Source organism: Carcharhinus amblyrhynchos, chromosome 15, assembly GCF_965287045.1.
Source record: "Carcharhinus amblyrhynchos chromosome 15, sCarAmb.v2.hapA, whole genome shotgun sequence".
Classification (NCBI taxonomy): Eukaryota; Metazoa; Chordata; class Chondrichthyes; order Carcharhiniformes; family Carcharhinidae; genus Carcharhinus; species Carcharhinus amblyrhynchos.
Window position 1 is genome coordinate 64,186,188 of NC_137338.1, and position 17,456 is coordinate 64,203,643.

A 17,456-nucleotide genomic window follows, 5' to 3' on the forward strand; every position below is an offset into this window, starting at 1 on the left:
CTGGAGATTCTGGGCAATGGCTGTGCTGGAGACTTTGATTTGACTTGATTTGAATTGATTTATTATCATCACATGTATTAACATACGATGAAAAGTATTGTTTCTTGCGCGCTATATAGACAAAGCAGACTATTCATAGAGAAGGAAATGAGAGTGCAGAATGTAGTATTACAATCATTGCAAGGATGTAGAGAAAGATCAACTTAGTGCAAGGTAAGTCCATTCAAAAGTCTTGACAGCAGCAGGGCAGAAGCTGTCCTTGAGTCGATTGGTACGCGACCTCAGATGTTTGTATCTTTTTCAAAGAACAAAGAACAAAAACAGCCCGGGAAACAGGCCCTTCGGCCCAACGAGCCCACACCGCCATCTTAACACCGCCAGTCCCCTCCTCCACCCATGACCCTTCTCCAATGTTTTATGGCCATCTACATTGACGGAAACTGATTTAGGGACAATTTATTACTGCCAATCAGCCTAATAGCACGTCTTTGGGGTGTGGGAGGAAACTGGAACACCCGGAGAAAACCCACGCAAGCATGGGGAGAATGCGCAAACTCCCACAGACACTGGCCCAATTCCATGTGTCTGCACAGCAATCAGTGATAGTCACTGAGCTGTCGTCTTGCCCAGTATCTGGTCCAGTTTAGGCACACACTAATGACATGAAGCACTAGGCCAATCTCAAACAACTAAGAGCAGCCCCAGTACGACACATCGCGTGTATGCCCCTCGTTGGACACAAGGCGGACCGACTTAAAACCTGTGAATGAAAAAGAGAAAAAAAAATATTATTGTACCATATCCATTTACCTTACCAGGGACTCCCAATGCTAATGACCCTTATTTAAAACAATCTCCTATATCCACCCATCCCCAACCCACTCATGTGCCTGTCTAAGTTACTCTTAAACAACTCTAGCGTGTTTGCCTCCACCACCTTACTTGGCAGAGCATTCCATACCCCCACTACCCTCTGTGTGAAAAACCTCCCTCTAATATCTGTGTTATACCTCTCCACCGTCACCTTAAGCCCATGGCCCCTTGTCCTGTGTGTCTCTATCGTAGGAAATAGCTTACCTCTGTTTACTCTATCTATACCCTTCATTATCTTATATACCTCTATTAGATCCCCCCTCAGTCACCGTCATTCAAGGGAAAAGAGCCCCAATTTATTCAATCTTTCCTCATACCCCAGTGCCTCCATACCAGGCAACATCCTGATAAACCTCCTCTGCACTCTCTCCAGAGTCTCCGCGTCCTTCCGGTAGTAAGGCGACCAGAACTGGACGCAGTACTCTAAATGCGGCCTAACCAACGCTCTGTACAACTGCAACATTAGACTCCAGCTCTTATATTCTATACCCCTTCCTATAAAGGCTAACATACCATAGGCTTTCTTCACCACACTCTCCACTTGCACTGCCACCTTCAAAGACTTGTGCACTTGCACCCCCAGGTCTCGCTGCGATTCTGTACTCCTTATGGGATTACCCTTTATCATATAACTCCCCCCTACATTATTCCGGCCAAAATGCATCACCTCACATTTATCCGGATTAAACTCCATTTGCCATGTATCTGCCCAATATACCAGCCTATCAATATCCTGTTGTATTGCCAGACACTGCTCCTCACTGCCCGCCAATCCAGCCATCTTGGTGTCATCAGCAAATTTGCTGTTCACACCACCTACTCCCTCTTCCAAATCATTTATATACACTACAAAGAGAAGAGGTCCCAGTACTGAGCCCTGCGGCACACCACTAGTGACAGACCTCCAGCTAGAAAAAGACCCCTCCACTACTACTCTCTGACTCCTCTTTGCAAGCCAGTTTTCTACCCATCTAGATACCTGACCACATATCCCATGAGCTTTAATCTTCTGTACCAACCTACCATGAGGGACTTTGTCAAACGCCTTACTGAAATCCATATAGACGACATCAACGGCTCGTCCTTCATCGACCGTTTTTGTCACCTCTTCAAAAAATTCTACCAGATTCGTAAGGCAAGACTTCCCCTTGACAAAGCCATGCTGTGTATCCTTAATCAGATCGCAACGCTCTAAGTGCGCATACATCCTATCCCTAAGAATCCTCTCCATCAACTTGCCTACCACTGACGTTAAACTCACCGGCCTATAGTTACCCGGGTTATCCCTCCTACCCTTTTTAAACAATGGTACCACGTTCGCTATCCTCCAGTCCTCTGGGACCTCACCTGTGTCCAAAGAAGAGACAAAGATTTGCATCAGAGGCCCAGCAATCTCATCTCTCGCCTCCCTAAGCAGCCTAGGATAAATGCAATCGGGCCCCAGAGATTTATCGGTTTTAATGCTACCTAAAAGCCCAAACACTTCTTCCCTCGTAATCGATAGATCTTTCAATTGGTCTACCGCTCCCTCGATGACCGTACCAGACATCAAGCCCCTCTCCTTTGTGAATACCGACGCAAAGTATTCATTCAGGATCTCCCCCATTCCCTCAGCCTCTAAGCACAATTCCCCTCGTCTGTCCCTGAGAGGACCGATTTTACCCCTAGCCACCCTTTTGCTCCTAAGATAGGAGTAAAACGCCTTTGGATTCTCCTTAATCCTACCTGCCAAGGCCATCTCATGCCCCCTTTTTGCTCTCCTAACTCCCCTTTTGAGATTCTCCCTACTGTCTGTATTCCTCCAACGCTCTCTCCGTTCCCAACTGCTTAGATCTGACATACGCCTCTCATTTCTTCCTAACCAGGTCTTCTATATCTCTAGTAATCCATGGCTCTCTAATCCTACCTTTCCCATCCTTCCTTCTAACCGGCACATGCCTTTTCTGCACCCATTGCAGTTTTCCCTTGAAAGACTCCAGCATGCCTAACATGGTCTTGCCTTCCAACAGCCTATCCCAGTCAGTTTTCCTAAGCTCCTGCCTAATCTGGCTGTATCTAGCCTTCCCCCAATTTAGCACCCTCCCCTTAGGACAGCAATCATCTTTTTCCATTCGTATCCTAAAGTAGCCAGAGTTGTGGTCACTGTTAGCCACATGTTCACCTACCGTAACCTCAACCACCTGACCCGGCTCATTTCCCAGAACTAAATCCAGTATAGCCCCCTCTCTAGTCAGGCTATCTACATACTGCTGCAAGGACCCTTCCAATACACATCTTACAAATTCCTCCCTGTCCGAACCCCCAGCTCTAGGCACCTTCCAATCCACCCCAGGGAGATTAAAATCTCCCACTACAACAACCCTGTTCTTCCTACACTTATCCAAAATGTCTCTACATATACCCTCTTCCACTGCCCACGTGCTGTCGGGCAGCCTATAGTACACTCCTAGCATAGTAATGGCCCCCTTCCTATTCCTCAACTCCACCCACTGAGACTCAATTCCCAACCCCTCCATGTTATCCTCCCTCTGCACCGCTGTGATCTGCTCCCTAACTAAGAGTGCCACTCCCCCTCCTCTTTTCAACCCTCCTCTATCACGGCTAAAACACTTATACCCTGGAATATTTAGCTGCCAGTCCTGCCCCTCCTTTAACCACGTCTCTGTCACTGCCACCACATCTAAGTTTCTCGCGAACATCAAGGCCTTAAGTTCATCCGTCTTCCCTGTCACACTCCTCGCATTAAAACAGATGCACCGAAGACCCTCAGGCCCACTCGGATCCTCCTTCTCCTGGGAGATTTTCCTATCATCTAGACTTAACCTGACCTCCAACTCACTCCCACTCCCAGTGCATAAGCTGTCTGTCTCCTCCCCACCCCACCTCCATATTAGTTTAAACCCTGCCGAAACACTCCAGCTAACCTCCCAGCTAAAATATTTGTGCCCTTCCCATTTAAATGTTCTCTATTCCACTTATACAAGAGCCCTTCCTTCAAAAAGACTTCCCAATGGTCTACAAAACTAAAACCCTCTATTCTGCACCAATCCCTCAGCCATGCATTCAGCTGTAGGGTCTCGTTATTTTTATCCCTGCTATTGCTGGGCACTGGCAGCAGCCCAGAGATCGCCACCCTGGAGGCCCTGCACTTCAGCCTGGCTCCCAACTCCCTGAACTGCCTACGTATTTCCCCCCTACTCTTCCTTCCTACGTCCTTCTCTCCTACGTGTATAATCACATCCGCCTCTTGGCCCTTCAAGATTTCCTCTACCTTCTCCGACACATCCTGTACCCCTGCTCCAGGGAGGCAGACTACCATCCTGGAGTCCCTCTTTTGCCCACAGAACCGCCTATCAATTCCTTTAACCCTCCCGTTTCCCACTACTATCTCACATCCAGCCCCCTTCCTTCCCTCTGGGGCATTCCGGTCTTCCCCTCGTGCCCTTTCAACCTCAGTTGGTGCCTTACCCCAGATATCTTGAGAGGCTACCCCTGAGGTAGCCTTTGGAACATTACTCTCCTTTTTCCCCTTCCTAACTGTAACCCACCCTTCCCCATCCCTAGGCTCTGGGATCCCCTCCTGAATGTGGTTACTACTCATTAGCGCCCGATGGAAGAAGATGGAAGAGAGAATGTCTGGGGTGCGTGGGGCCCTTAATTATGCTGGCTGCTTTGTCGAAGCAGCAGGAAGTGTAGATAGAGTCAATGGATGGGAGGCTGGTTTGTGTGATGGATTGAACTACATTCATGATCTTTTGTAGTTCCTTGCAGTTTTGGGCAGAGCAGGAGCCATACCAAGCTGTGATACAACCAGAAAGAATGCCTTCTGTGGTGCATCTGGTAAAAGTTGGTAACAGTTGTAGCTGACATGCCAAATTTCCTTAGTCTTCTGAGAAAGTGGAGACATTGGTGAGTTTTTTTAACTATAGTGTGAGCATGGGGGGACCAGGACAGGTTGTTGGTGATCTGGACACCTAAAAACTTGAAGCTCTCGACCCTTTCAATTTTGTCCCCATCGATATACGCAAGGCATGTTCTCCTTTACGCTCCTTGGTGACAATCTCCTTCGTTTTGCTGACATTGAAGAGAGATTATTATTGCTGCACCAGTTCACCAGATTTTCTATCTTATTCCTGTAATCTGTCTCATCATTGTTTGAGATCCGACCCACTACGGTGGTGTCGTCAGCAAACTTGAAAATTGAATTGGAGGGGAAATACACCCACATGGTTGTAGGTGTACAAGGAGTGTAGTAGGGAGCTGAGAACATAGCCTTATGGGGCACCGGTGTTGAGAATGATCATGAAGGAGACTTGCTCCAATGCAAGGTTCATCGCCTGCTCAGCCTCCTGCTTCCTTCTGCTGAAAGAGGACATTCCTCCTGGCCTTCACTTGGTTGAGGAGGACATCCAGGAAGAGGTCACTGAACTTGGATGTCAGCAATTGCTGTTCCCTTCCGGCCATCTCCGTAATCAGAACGGTAGGTAAGTTGTTGTCTGGGTGCCTTTTTAAAGCTCTTAGTTGTGATGGCACAACTGTGCAATACAGCAGGAAAACCTTGACTGCATAGTTAGTGAGACTGGGGTCATGCAATATGACACAAATACTCAGCAGCCTCTGCAGCGGGAAATATTCCCAATCCCTGCCTCAGACATGGGACTTAGTCCTAAAGGGAAAATTTCTGCCCAACGTGCAGCCCACCCCCAATGTAATCAGCATGGACATGTCGCAAATCATGTACTTCCGTTCAAAAAATGATCAAGCCTTTTTTTAGCTCCATGTCTTTGGTTTAGTGATAGTTTTCCAAGCTCTGAGTCAGCAGATGTGTGGTTGAAACCCAACCCCAGGCAGTCCTGTGATTGGAATTCCAGCTCATTTTCCAGGTTGACATCTGGTCGATGTGGGTGGATTTCTCTAATTATATATGTTTTGGGGGCCCATATAATCCTTTTGCCAAGAAGGGCTAATAACCTATCATCATGCACAAAAATAGTCATAGCAGCCTGTTAGGCTGTGATCAGATTTTGAATTCTTCTACTATTTCACCAGTTTCTCTAAGAAAAGGTTCTGAAGATGCAAAAACATAACAAAGTACAATATTTCCTATTATCATCACAAATTGCAAGCACACACTCCAATCAGTCCCATGAATCGTCAAATGTTTTCCAATTAGGTGAGTACAAGTGTTTTCTGATTGAAATACTCTCTTATTCGTTTAGGTTTTCAATTGATGAAGAGGTTCATTGATCTGTGTGGGGAATGAAGTCTGGATGTAGTTCTGCATCTAGCCCCTGACTGAGGCCTGTATCTGTTATTTGTAGTTTCGACTGGACCTGTTGCATCCCTGTATCTAGGGGCATGGCTTTAACTTTGGAGACAGCTTGAGTTGTGCTAGGTGATACTAGTGAGTGGTAAGATATTTGTCTGAGGCTGTGATTCTACCCTAACTGATTGGTCCTAGTGAAACATAGTCCAATGTATTTGCCCCATGTAATTAATTGTGAATCCAGATGTGATTACTAGCATTTCTGTTTAGTAATTAAATTTTGAGTATTAGTCTCATTGGACCTGTGATGTCATTATTCATATTAGCGTTGTAACTGCAAGTAATAATTAGTAGCTGAACGTCAGGTCAGATAAAAATGCTGATTCTTGTATTTCATGTTTTTTACTAATTAATGGTCCTTGTTTAACCTTTCTGAGTTTTTTGGTAAAATGATAAGATTAAAGCAGAGTGTGTGAGCACATTATGATATGAACACTTTACTTCTTGATAACTGAATGGTGCCATCAATTTATCAAGTAAACACCGAGACATAAAGAACATATTTACCTGAATTGTGTATAAAGCCTAAAATAAGTGAATGTGATTATATTGACATTGTCATAGCCATAACTGTAGCCAGTGAATGGTTTCTATCAGTCAACACTGGGCATAGAGATCTGGCTCAATTTTTTTCAGCTCTGAGTATCATGAACAAATTCTTTTTGTAATAAGCTTTGCAATGTTTCCCACTTTAGAAAGCCTGGCTCCTTCTGTATCCTTACAGAAGCTGATAATTCTCACTAAATTCTCAGTGATCTTCCTTTTAAGCTACAAAATCACTATGCCTTCCTTTTCTGAGTCTATCTCGCAATACAGAACAACCCACACTGACATACTGAATTATCCTCAGCCCTCGAGAAGAGCACTGACTTCTCCATTTGCAAACTGCTTCCCCTTGACCTTCACCACATCCTTGATAAGAATTGTACATTTCCTCAAGGGGGAAACTTACTTGAAGGTGGCTGGAAAATAGAAAAGGGGGAAAGTTTGTCTTCCAACTTCTTCTCATTTTAACCCCTAACCCAGCCATGTAATCACGTTCAGGATGACAATTTTGTGTTAACTGCATGCCTTGATTCTGCATGATATTTTATAAATTGTCATTAACCAGCTGGTTCACAAGCACTTTTCAAAGAAGATAATCTGTCATCCTTATCTGATCTGACCTATGTGAGACTTCAGTCCCACAGCAATGTAGTTGACTTTTAATTGTCCTCTGCCATGACCTAATGATTCACTCAGTTGGATCAAATTACTCCAAAGTTAGGGACACCCAGCAATGCTTCATTGTAGTCAGAATGCCAATGATGCCCACAAACTGAGAATAAACAATAAAATATTTACAATCTTCCAAGTTGAAAATAACAAAAATGTAATCCCATTATATGAACGGTTGATGATTATTAGGCCAGAACATTATTTTTAAAAAATAGCTTCTTGGTTTCTAAGGAGACTGTAACAAAGAGACACTCCTCCAACGCATATACAATCATTATTTATCTCTCAACCACATACAATAGTTCAAGAAGAAGGTTGACCACTATCTACTTAAAGGGAACAATGCCCACATTCTGTGCATGATTAAACTAATTATAAATGAATAGATAAGAATTACTAAAACATTATTCAGAAATGACTAATGTTGAGATTTATTTTGGATTTTTATCAACTCGGTGTTGACTACCAAAAATTCAGTGAACATGAGAAGACTTCCTCAAGATTAATGTCATAGGCTGAGAGGGCAGACAGGGCCTTGGATTAACATCTCATCAAAAAAACAGCACCTCCAACAGCGCAGTGGAGTGTCAACCTGGATTATACACTGATATCTACAGGAGGACGTGGACCCATGACCTTACTAAGAGTGAGAATGCTAGGACTAAGCTATGGCTGACGCTACTTAATTCAGGTCAAGAAAAAGCCGATATCTTTTTAAGATATTTGTTCTGGTTCAAACTAGTCATCCCAAAGGTATTACAACAGTTTGCACTTTCTCCCCATGTCGGCATGGGTATCCTCCGGGTGTTCCAGTTTCCTCCCACAGTCCAAAGATTGCAGCTTAGGTGCTTTGACCATGGTAAATTGCCCCTTAATGCTAGAGGGACTAGCAGGGTAAATACATGGGATTATAGGGATAGGGCTGGAATTGTTGTCGGTGCAGCTCAATGGGCCAAATGGCCTCCTTTTGCACCGTTGGGATTCTATGGTTCTATGATTGAACCCCAGCTCTCATTATAATAATCAAGACAAGATGACAGCACCTATGGAGACTCCAGATTCACTCTCCCAGAATAAACCATCTAATCTTGGGTTACCTCCCTCACTGACTGTGGCCCTCATCTAAGTTCCAAAGCAGGAGGGTAAGAAGAATGGAAGGGGGGAGGGGAGGTAATGATATCAGAACAACAGTTCTCATATGTGTTGTGAAGCCAGGGGAAACATTTTTGTTCCCCTTAGCAAAACACAATTTTTAAAAAACATGTGTTTCACTGAGGGTCACTTGCTAGATTGCATCTGCTCCCTGCTCAGCCACTCAGCTGATGTTTCAGTACTTCGCCATGATGTGCACCGTATGGAAGAAGCATGGGGTATTGGGGTATTTTGGGTGGGGGACTTCAATGTCCATCATCAAGAGTAGCTTGGGAGCACCACGAATGACCAACCCAAAAGACCCCCCTCCCCGCCCCCCAGTGCCCAAGCTGAGTCTTATTGGACACATGCTAGACTGGGTCTGTGATAGATGGTGAGGAGAAAAGAGGGGGGAACCTTACTTCACCTACTCACCAACAGTCCATCTGTCACAGACACATCTTTCCATGACACTATCAGTAGGAGTGATAACCGCACACTCCTTGTGAAATGAAAATCCATCTTCACATTGAGGACACCTTCCATCGTACTGTATGGCACTACTATAGTACAAAGAACAAAATCAGCCCGGGAAACAGGCCCTTCGGCCCAACGAGCCCACGCCGCCATCTCAACACCACCAGTCCCCCTCTCCACCCACGACCCCTGTCTAATATTTTATGGCCATCCAGATTGAGGGAATCTGATTTAGGGACAATTTATTCCTGCCAATCAGCCTAACAGCACATCTTTGGGGTGTGGGAGGAAACCGGAGCACCTGGAGAAAACCCACGCAAGCACGGGGAGAATGCGCAAACTCCCACAGACACTGGCCCAAATCCATGTGTCTGCACAGCAATCAGCAATAGTCACTGAGCTGTCGTCTTGCCCGGTATCTGGTCCAGTTTAGGCACACACTAACGACATGAAGCACTAGGCCAATCTCGAACAACCAAGAGCAGCCCCAGTACGACCCATCGTGTGTATGCCCCTCGTTGGACACGAGGCGGACCGACTTAAAACCTGTGAATGAAAAGAGAAAAAACATTATATTCATACCATACCATTTACATTACCAGGGACGCCCCAATGCTAATGACCCTTATTTAAAACAATCTCCTATATCCACCCATCCCCAACCCACTCATGTGCCTGTCTAAGTTACTCTAAAACAACTCTAGCGTGTTTGCCTCCACCACCTTACTTGGCAGAGCATTCCATACCCCCACTACCCTCTGTGTGAAAAACCTCCCTCTAATATCTGTGTCGTACCTCTCCACCCTCACCTTAAGCCCATGGCCCCTTGTCCTGTGTGTCTGTATCGTAGGAAATAGCTAACCTCTGTTTACTCTATCTATACCCTTCATAATCTTATATACCTCTATTGGATCTCCCCTCAGTCGCCGTCTTTCAAGGGAAAAGAGCCCCAATTTCTTCAATCTTTCCTCATACCCCAGTGCCTCCATACCAGGCAACATCCTGGTAAACCTCCTCTGCACTGTCTCCAGAGTCTCCGTGTCCTTCCGGTAGTAAGGCGACCAGAACTGGACGCAGTACTCTAAATGCGGCCTAACCAACGTTCTGTACAACTGCAACATTAGACTCTAGCTCTTACATTCTATACCCCTTCTTATAAAGGCTAACATACCATAGGCTTTCTTCACCACACTCTCCACTTGCACTGCCACCTTCAAAGACTTCTGCAATTGCACCCCCAGGTCTCGCTGCGATTCTATACTCCTTATGGGATTACCCTTTATCATATAACTCCCCCCTACATTATTCCGGCCAAAATGCATCACCTCACATTTATCCGGATTAAACTCCATTTGCCATGTATCTGCCCAATATGCCAGCCTATCAATATCCCTTTCTATTGCCAGACACTACTCCTCACTGCCCTCCAATCCAGCCATCTTGGTGTCATCAGCAAATTTGCTGATCACACCACCTACTCCCTCTTCCAAATCATTTATATACACTACAAAGAGAAGAGGTCCCAGTACTGAGCCCTGCGGCACACCACTAGTGACAGACCTCCAGCTAGAAAAGGACCCTCCACTACTACTCTCTGACTCCTCTTTGCAAGCCAGTTTTCTACCCATCTAGATACCTGACCACATATCCCATGAGCTTTAATCTTCTGTACCAATCTACCATGAGGGACTTTGTCAAACGCCTTACTGAAATCCTTCGTCGACCGTTTTTGTCACCTCCTCAAAGAATTCTACCAGATTCGTAAGGCAAGACTTCCCCTTGACAAAGCCACACTGTGTATCCTTAATCAGATCGCAACGCTCTAAGTGCGCATACATCCTATCCTTAAGAATCCTCTCCATCAACTTACCTACCACTGACGTTAAGCTCACCGGCCTAGTTACCCGGGTTATCCCTCCTACCCTTTTTAAACAACGGTACCACGTTCGCTATCCTCCAGTCCTCTGGGACCTCACCTGTGTCCAAAGAAGAGACAAAGATTCGGGTCAGAGGCCCAGCAATCTCATCTCTCGCCTCCCTAAGCAGCCTAGGATAAATGCAACTGGGCCCCGGAGATTTATTGGTTTTAATGCCAGCTAAAAGCCCAAACACTTCTTCCCTCATAATCGATAGACCTTTCAATTGGTCTACCGCTCCCTCGATGACCGTACCAGACATCAAGCCCCTCTCCTTCGTGAATACCGATGCAAAGTATTCATTCAGGATCTCCCCCATTCCCTCTGCCTCTAAGCACAATTCCCCACGTCTGTCCCTGAAAGGACCGATTTTACCCCAGCCACCCTTTTGCTCTTAAGATAGGAGTAAAACGCCTTTGGATTCTCCTTAACCCTACCTGCCAAAGCCATCTCATACCCTCTCTTTGCTCTCCTAACTCCCTGTTTGAGATCCCTCCTACTCTCTGTGTATTTCTCCAACGCTCTCTCCGTTCCCAGCTGCTTAGACCTGACATACGCCTCTCGTTTCTTCCTAACCAGGTCTTCTATATCTCTAGTAATCCACGGTTCCCTAATCCTACCTTTCCCATCCTTTCTCCTAACCGGCACATGCCTTTCCTGCACCCTTTACAGTTTTCCCTTGAAAGACTCCCACATGCCTAACGTGGTCTTGCCTTCCAACAGCCTATCCCAGTCGGTATCCCTAAGCTCCTGCCTAATCCAGCTGTATCTAGCCTTCCCCCAATTTAGCACCCTCCCCTTAGGACAGCTCTCACCTTTTTCCATTCTTATCCTAAAGTAGACGGAGTTGTGGTCACTATTAGCCACATGTTTGCCTACCGCAACCTCAACCACCTGACCCGGCTCATTTCCCAGAACTAAATCCAGTATTGCCCCCCCCCTCTAGTCGGGCTACCTATATACTGTTGCAAGGATCCTCCCAATACACATCTTACGAATTCCTCCCCATCAGACCCCCCAGCTCTAGGCACCTTCCAATCCACCCCAGGGAGATTAAAATCTCCCACTACAACAACCCTGTTCTTCCTACACTTATCCAAAATGTCCCTACATATACCCTCTTCCACTGCCCGTGGGCTATCGGGTGACCTATCGTACACTCCTAGCATAGTAATGGCCCCCTTCCTATTGCTCAACTCCACCCACAGAGACTCAATTTCCAACCCCTCCATGTTATCCTCCCTCTGCACTGCTGTGATCCGCTCCCTAACTAAGAGCGCCACTCCCCTTCCTCTTTTCAACCCTCCCCTATAACACCTAAAACACTTATACCCTGGAATATTTAGCTGCCAGTCCTGCCCCTCCTTTAACAATGTCTCTGTCACTGCCACCACATCTAAATTCCTCGCGAACATCAAGGCCCTAAGTTCATCCGACTTTCCCGTCACACTCCTCGCATTAAAACAGATGCACCTAAGACCCTCAGGCCCTCTCAGATCCTCCTTCTCCTGGGGGATTTTCCTATCATCTAGACTTACCCTGCCCTCCAACTCACTCCCAGTGCCTGAGCTGTCTCTCTCCTCCCCACCCCCCCTCAGGATGTTGTTACAGGAGGAGTCAGCAATGGTAATGTCATTGAATCCCAAGTGGCAATGGTTAGATTGTCTCTTGTTAGAGATGGTCATTTCCTGGCATTTATCCATAAAGTTCCTACAGTGCAAAAGGAGACCATCCAGCCCATTGAGCATGCACCAACTCTCTGAAAGGGTATCCCATCCAATCCCATCCCCCTTCTATCCATCCTGAGAACTCCACATATTTAACATGGTTAATCCACCTAACCATCACATTTTGGAACTCTATGGGGCAATATAGAATGGTCAAGCTTGCACATATTTAGACTGTGGGAAGGAACCAGAGCGCCTGGAGGAAACCCATGCAGACAAGGGGAGAACATGCAAACTCCACAGAGACAGTTATCCCAGGCCAGAATTGAATCCAGGTCCCTGGTGCTGTGAGGCAGCAGTGCTAACCACTCTGCCACATGCTGCCTATGTGATGTGAATGTTACTTGCCACTTTTCAGCACAAGCTTGAATGTTATCCATGTCTTGCTGCATTTGGACATGGACTTCTTCAGTACCGGAGGAGTTGCAAATGATGCTGAACATTGTGCAGTCATCAGCAAACATCTCCAGTTCTGTCCTTATGCTGGAGCAAAGGTCATTGATGGAGCAACTGAAAATGGTTGAATCTCGGACACTACCCTAAAGAATTCCAACAGCAATGTCCCAGGACTGAGACGATTGCCCTCCAATGACTTTTTCCTTTGTACTAGGTATGACTTCAACTAATGGAGAGTTTTCCCCCTAATTCCCATTAATTCCTGTTCTGCTGGGGCTCCTTGATGCCACACTTGGTCAAATACTGCCTTGATATCAAGGACAATACCTCACCTCATCTCCGGAGTTTGGCTCTTTTGTCCATGTTTTGACCAAAGTTGTAATGAGCTTTTGAGCTGGGTGTCTGTGGTGGAACCTAGGTTAAGCATCAGTGAGCAGGTTATTGCTGGTCCACAAGGTTACAGGTTGTGGTTAAATAAATTCTGCTTCTGCCGATGACCCACAGCACCTCATGGGTGTCCAGTTTTGAATTGCTAGATCTGTTTGAGATCTATCCCATTTAGTACTTAGATGCATCTGTTTTAATGCGAGGAGTGTGACAGGAAAGTCAGATGAACTTAGGGCCTTGATGTTCGCGAGGAATTTAGATGTGGTGGCAGTGACAGAGACGTGGTTAAAGGAGGGGCAGGACTGGCAGCTAAATATTCCAGGGTATAAGTGTTTTAGCCGTGATGGGGGAGGGTTGAAAAGAGGAGGGGGAGTGGCGCTCTTAGTTAGGGAGCAGATCACAGCGGTGCAGAGGGAGGATAACATGGAGGGGTTGGAAATTGAGTCTCTGTGGGTGGAGTTGAGGAATAGGAAGGGGGCCATTACTATGCTAGGAGTGTACTATAGGCCGCCCGATAGCCCACGGGCAGTGGAAGAGGGTGTATGTAGGGACATTTTGGATAAGTGTAGGAAGAACAGGGTTGTTGTAGTGGGAGATTTTAATCTCCCTGGGGTGGATTGGAAGGTGCCTAGAGCTGGGGGGTCTGATGGGGAGGAATTCGTAAGATGTGTATCGGAAGGATCCTTGCAACAGTATGTAGATAGCCCGACTAGAGAGGGGGCAATACTTTCAGGGACAGATGTGGGGAATTGTGCTTAGAGGCAGAGGGAATGGGGGAGATCCTGAATGAATACTTTGCGTTGGTATTCACGAAGGAGAGGGGCTTGATGTCTGGTACGGTCATTGAGGGAGCAGTAGACCAATTGAAAGATCTATCGATTACAAGGGAAGAAGTGTTAGGGCTTTCAGATGGCATTAAAACTGATAAATCTCCGGGGCCCGATTGCATTTATCCTAGGCTGCTTAGAGAGGCGAGGAATGAGATTGCTGGGCCTCTGACGCGAATCTTTGTCTCTTCTTTGGACACAGGTGAGGTCCCAGAGGACTGGAGGATAGCGAACGTGGTACCGTTATTTAAAAAGGGTAGGAGGGATAGCCCGGGTAACTATAGGCCGGTGAGCTTAACGTCAGTGGTAGGTAAGTTGATGGAGAGGATTCTTAGGGATAGGATGTATGCGCACTTAGAGTGTTGCGATCTGATTAAGGATACACAGCATGGCTTTGTCAAGGGGAAGTCTTGCCTTACGAATCTGGTAGAATTCTTTGAGGAGGTGACAAAAACAGTCGACGAAGGACGAGCCGTTGATGTCGTCTATATGGATTTCAGTAAGGTGTTTGACAAAGTCCCTCATGGTAGGTTGGTACAGAAGATTAAAGCTCATGGGGTATGTGGTCAGGTATCTAGATGGGTAGAAAACTGGCTTGCAAAGAGGAGTCAGAGAGTAGTAGTGGAGGGGTCTTTTTCTAGCTGGAGGTCTGTCACTAGTGGTATGCCGCAGGGCTCAGTACTGGGACCTCTTCTCTTTGTAGTGTATATAAATGATTTGGAAGAGGGAGTAGGTGATGTGATCAGCAAATTTGCTGATGACACCAAGATGGCTGGATTGGCGGGCAGTGAGGAGCAGTGTCTGGCAATACAGCAGGATATTGATAGGCTGGTATATTGGGCAGATACATGGCAAATGGAGTTTAATCCGGATAAATGTGAGGTGATGCATTTTGGCCGGAATAATGTAGGGGGGAGTTATATAGTAAAGGGTAATCCCATAAGGAGTATAGAATCGCAGCGAGACTTGGGGGTGCAAGTGCACAAGTCTTTGAAGGTGGCAGTGCAAGTGGAGAGTGTGGTGAAGAAAGCCTATGGTATGTTAGCCTTTATAGGAAGGGGTATAGAATATAAGAGCTGGAGTCTAATGTTGCAGTTGTACAGAGCGTTGGTTAGGCCGCATTTAGAGTACTGCGTCCAGTTCTGGTCACCTTACTACCGGAAGGATGTGGAGACTCTGGAGAGAGTGCAGAGGAGGTTTACCAGGATGTTGCCTGGTATGGAAGGACTGGGGTATGAGGAAAGATTGAATAAATTGGGGCTCTTTTCCCTTGAAAGATGCCGACTGAGGGGGGATCTAATAGAGGTATATAAGATAATGAAGGGTATAGATAGAGTAAACAGAGGTTAGCTATTTCCTATGATAGAGACACGTAGGACAAGGGGCCATGGACTTAAGGTGAGGGGGGAGAGGTACAACACAGATATTAGAGGGAGGTTTTTCACACAGAGGGTAGTGGGGGTATGGAATGCTCTGCCAAGTAAGGTGGTGGAGGCAAACACGCTAGAGTTGTTTAAGAGTAACTTAGACAGGCACATGACTGAGTTGGAGATGGGTGGATATAGGAGATTGTTTTAAATAAGGGTCATTACCATTGGGGCGTCCCTGGTAATGTAAATGGGTATGGTATGATAATAATGTTTTTCTCTTTTAATTCACAGGTTTTAAGTCGGTCCACCTCGTGTCCAACGAGGGGCATAGACGCGATGGGGCTGCTCTTGGTTGTTCAAGATTGGCCTAGTGCTTCATGTCATTAGTCTGTGCCTAAACTGGACCAGATACTGGGCAAGACGACAGCTCAGTGACTATCGCTGATTGCTGTGCAGACACATGGAATTGGGCCGGTGTCTGTGGGAGTTTGCGCATTCTCCCCATGCTTGCGTGGGTTTTCTCCAGGTGCTCCGGTTTCCTCCCACACCCCAAAGATGTGCTGTTAGGCTGATTGGCAGGAATAAATTGTCCCTAAATCAGATTCCCTCAATCTGGATGGCCATAAAACATTAGACAGGGGTCATGGGTGGAGAGGGGGACTGGTGGCGTTGAGATGGCGGCATGGGCTTGTTGGGCCGAAGGGCCTGTTTCCTGGGCTGATTTTGTTCTTTGTTCTTTATTATCATTGACCAGAAATGAACTGGACTAGCCATATAAATACTGGGTAAGGGCAGGTCAGAGCAGGAATCCTTAGCAAATAATTCATTTCCTGACTATCATCAACAAGTCAGCACTATGGCATAATACTCTCCACTTACCTGGATGAGCGTAGCTCCATCTACATTGAACACCAACACCTACAAGTTCCCCTCCAAGCCACTCACCATCCTGACTTGCAAATATCAGCATTCCTTTACTGTTGCTGGACCAAAATTCTGGAATTTCCTTGCACTGTTGTTCAAGAAAGCAAAAAGGCAAATTAGGGAAAGGCAATAAATGCTGGCCAAACCAGCAATGTCCCATGCCATGAAAAAATATTTTTTTTAAAATTAAGAACAGGAATACCTAAGTGGAATTAGGCCCAGGGCCTGCTCAGTGACAGCCCAATTTTAGGATAGTGTCATTAAAATGATGAAACATCCTCTACTGACATTAGGAAAGGACAGAGCACCTGCTTTAATCTGCAACCAGTTGTACCTGCAAAAGTCTGCTTGTTATAAAGCCAAATATATTTCAGGCATTTTTGAGTGTAGGACATAGACCCACAATTTGTTTGTCCCTGTTTTTCACCCAGAAAACAGAGCAACAAAGTTATAATTCTGTCCCAGGGATTATGTGAAGACCAGTTTTTCACCCTGAGGTGAGGATAATGATGGAAAAGCCAAATTCATTAGCACTGTCAACCATTTCGTCAAAAGATGCCAAATAGTAGTTCCAATCTAAACTGATTCTGCCTCTGCAATGCGCTTGCAAAATACTTATGAATAATTGAGAACTAGTTACTAGCAAGTCATGACAGGTTCTGTCTGGAGCACAATGTTCAGTCAGCATTTTATGAAGAGAAGTTATGAAATATTTATGATTCTTGTAACTCTGTTTAAACAGCTTTAACTTTTGTAGCCTACTTCAAAAGAAACTGTGAGTTTGCAAAACATTTTTTGTATTCATTTTACCAACATAATACATTAATATATTGCTATTAATACCAGTAAAACACTGCGCAACGATTCACAGGATCATTATCAGG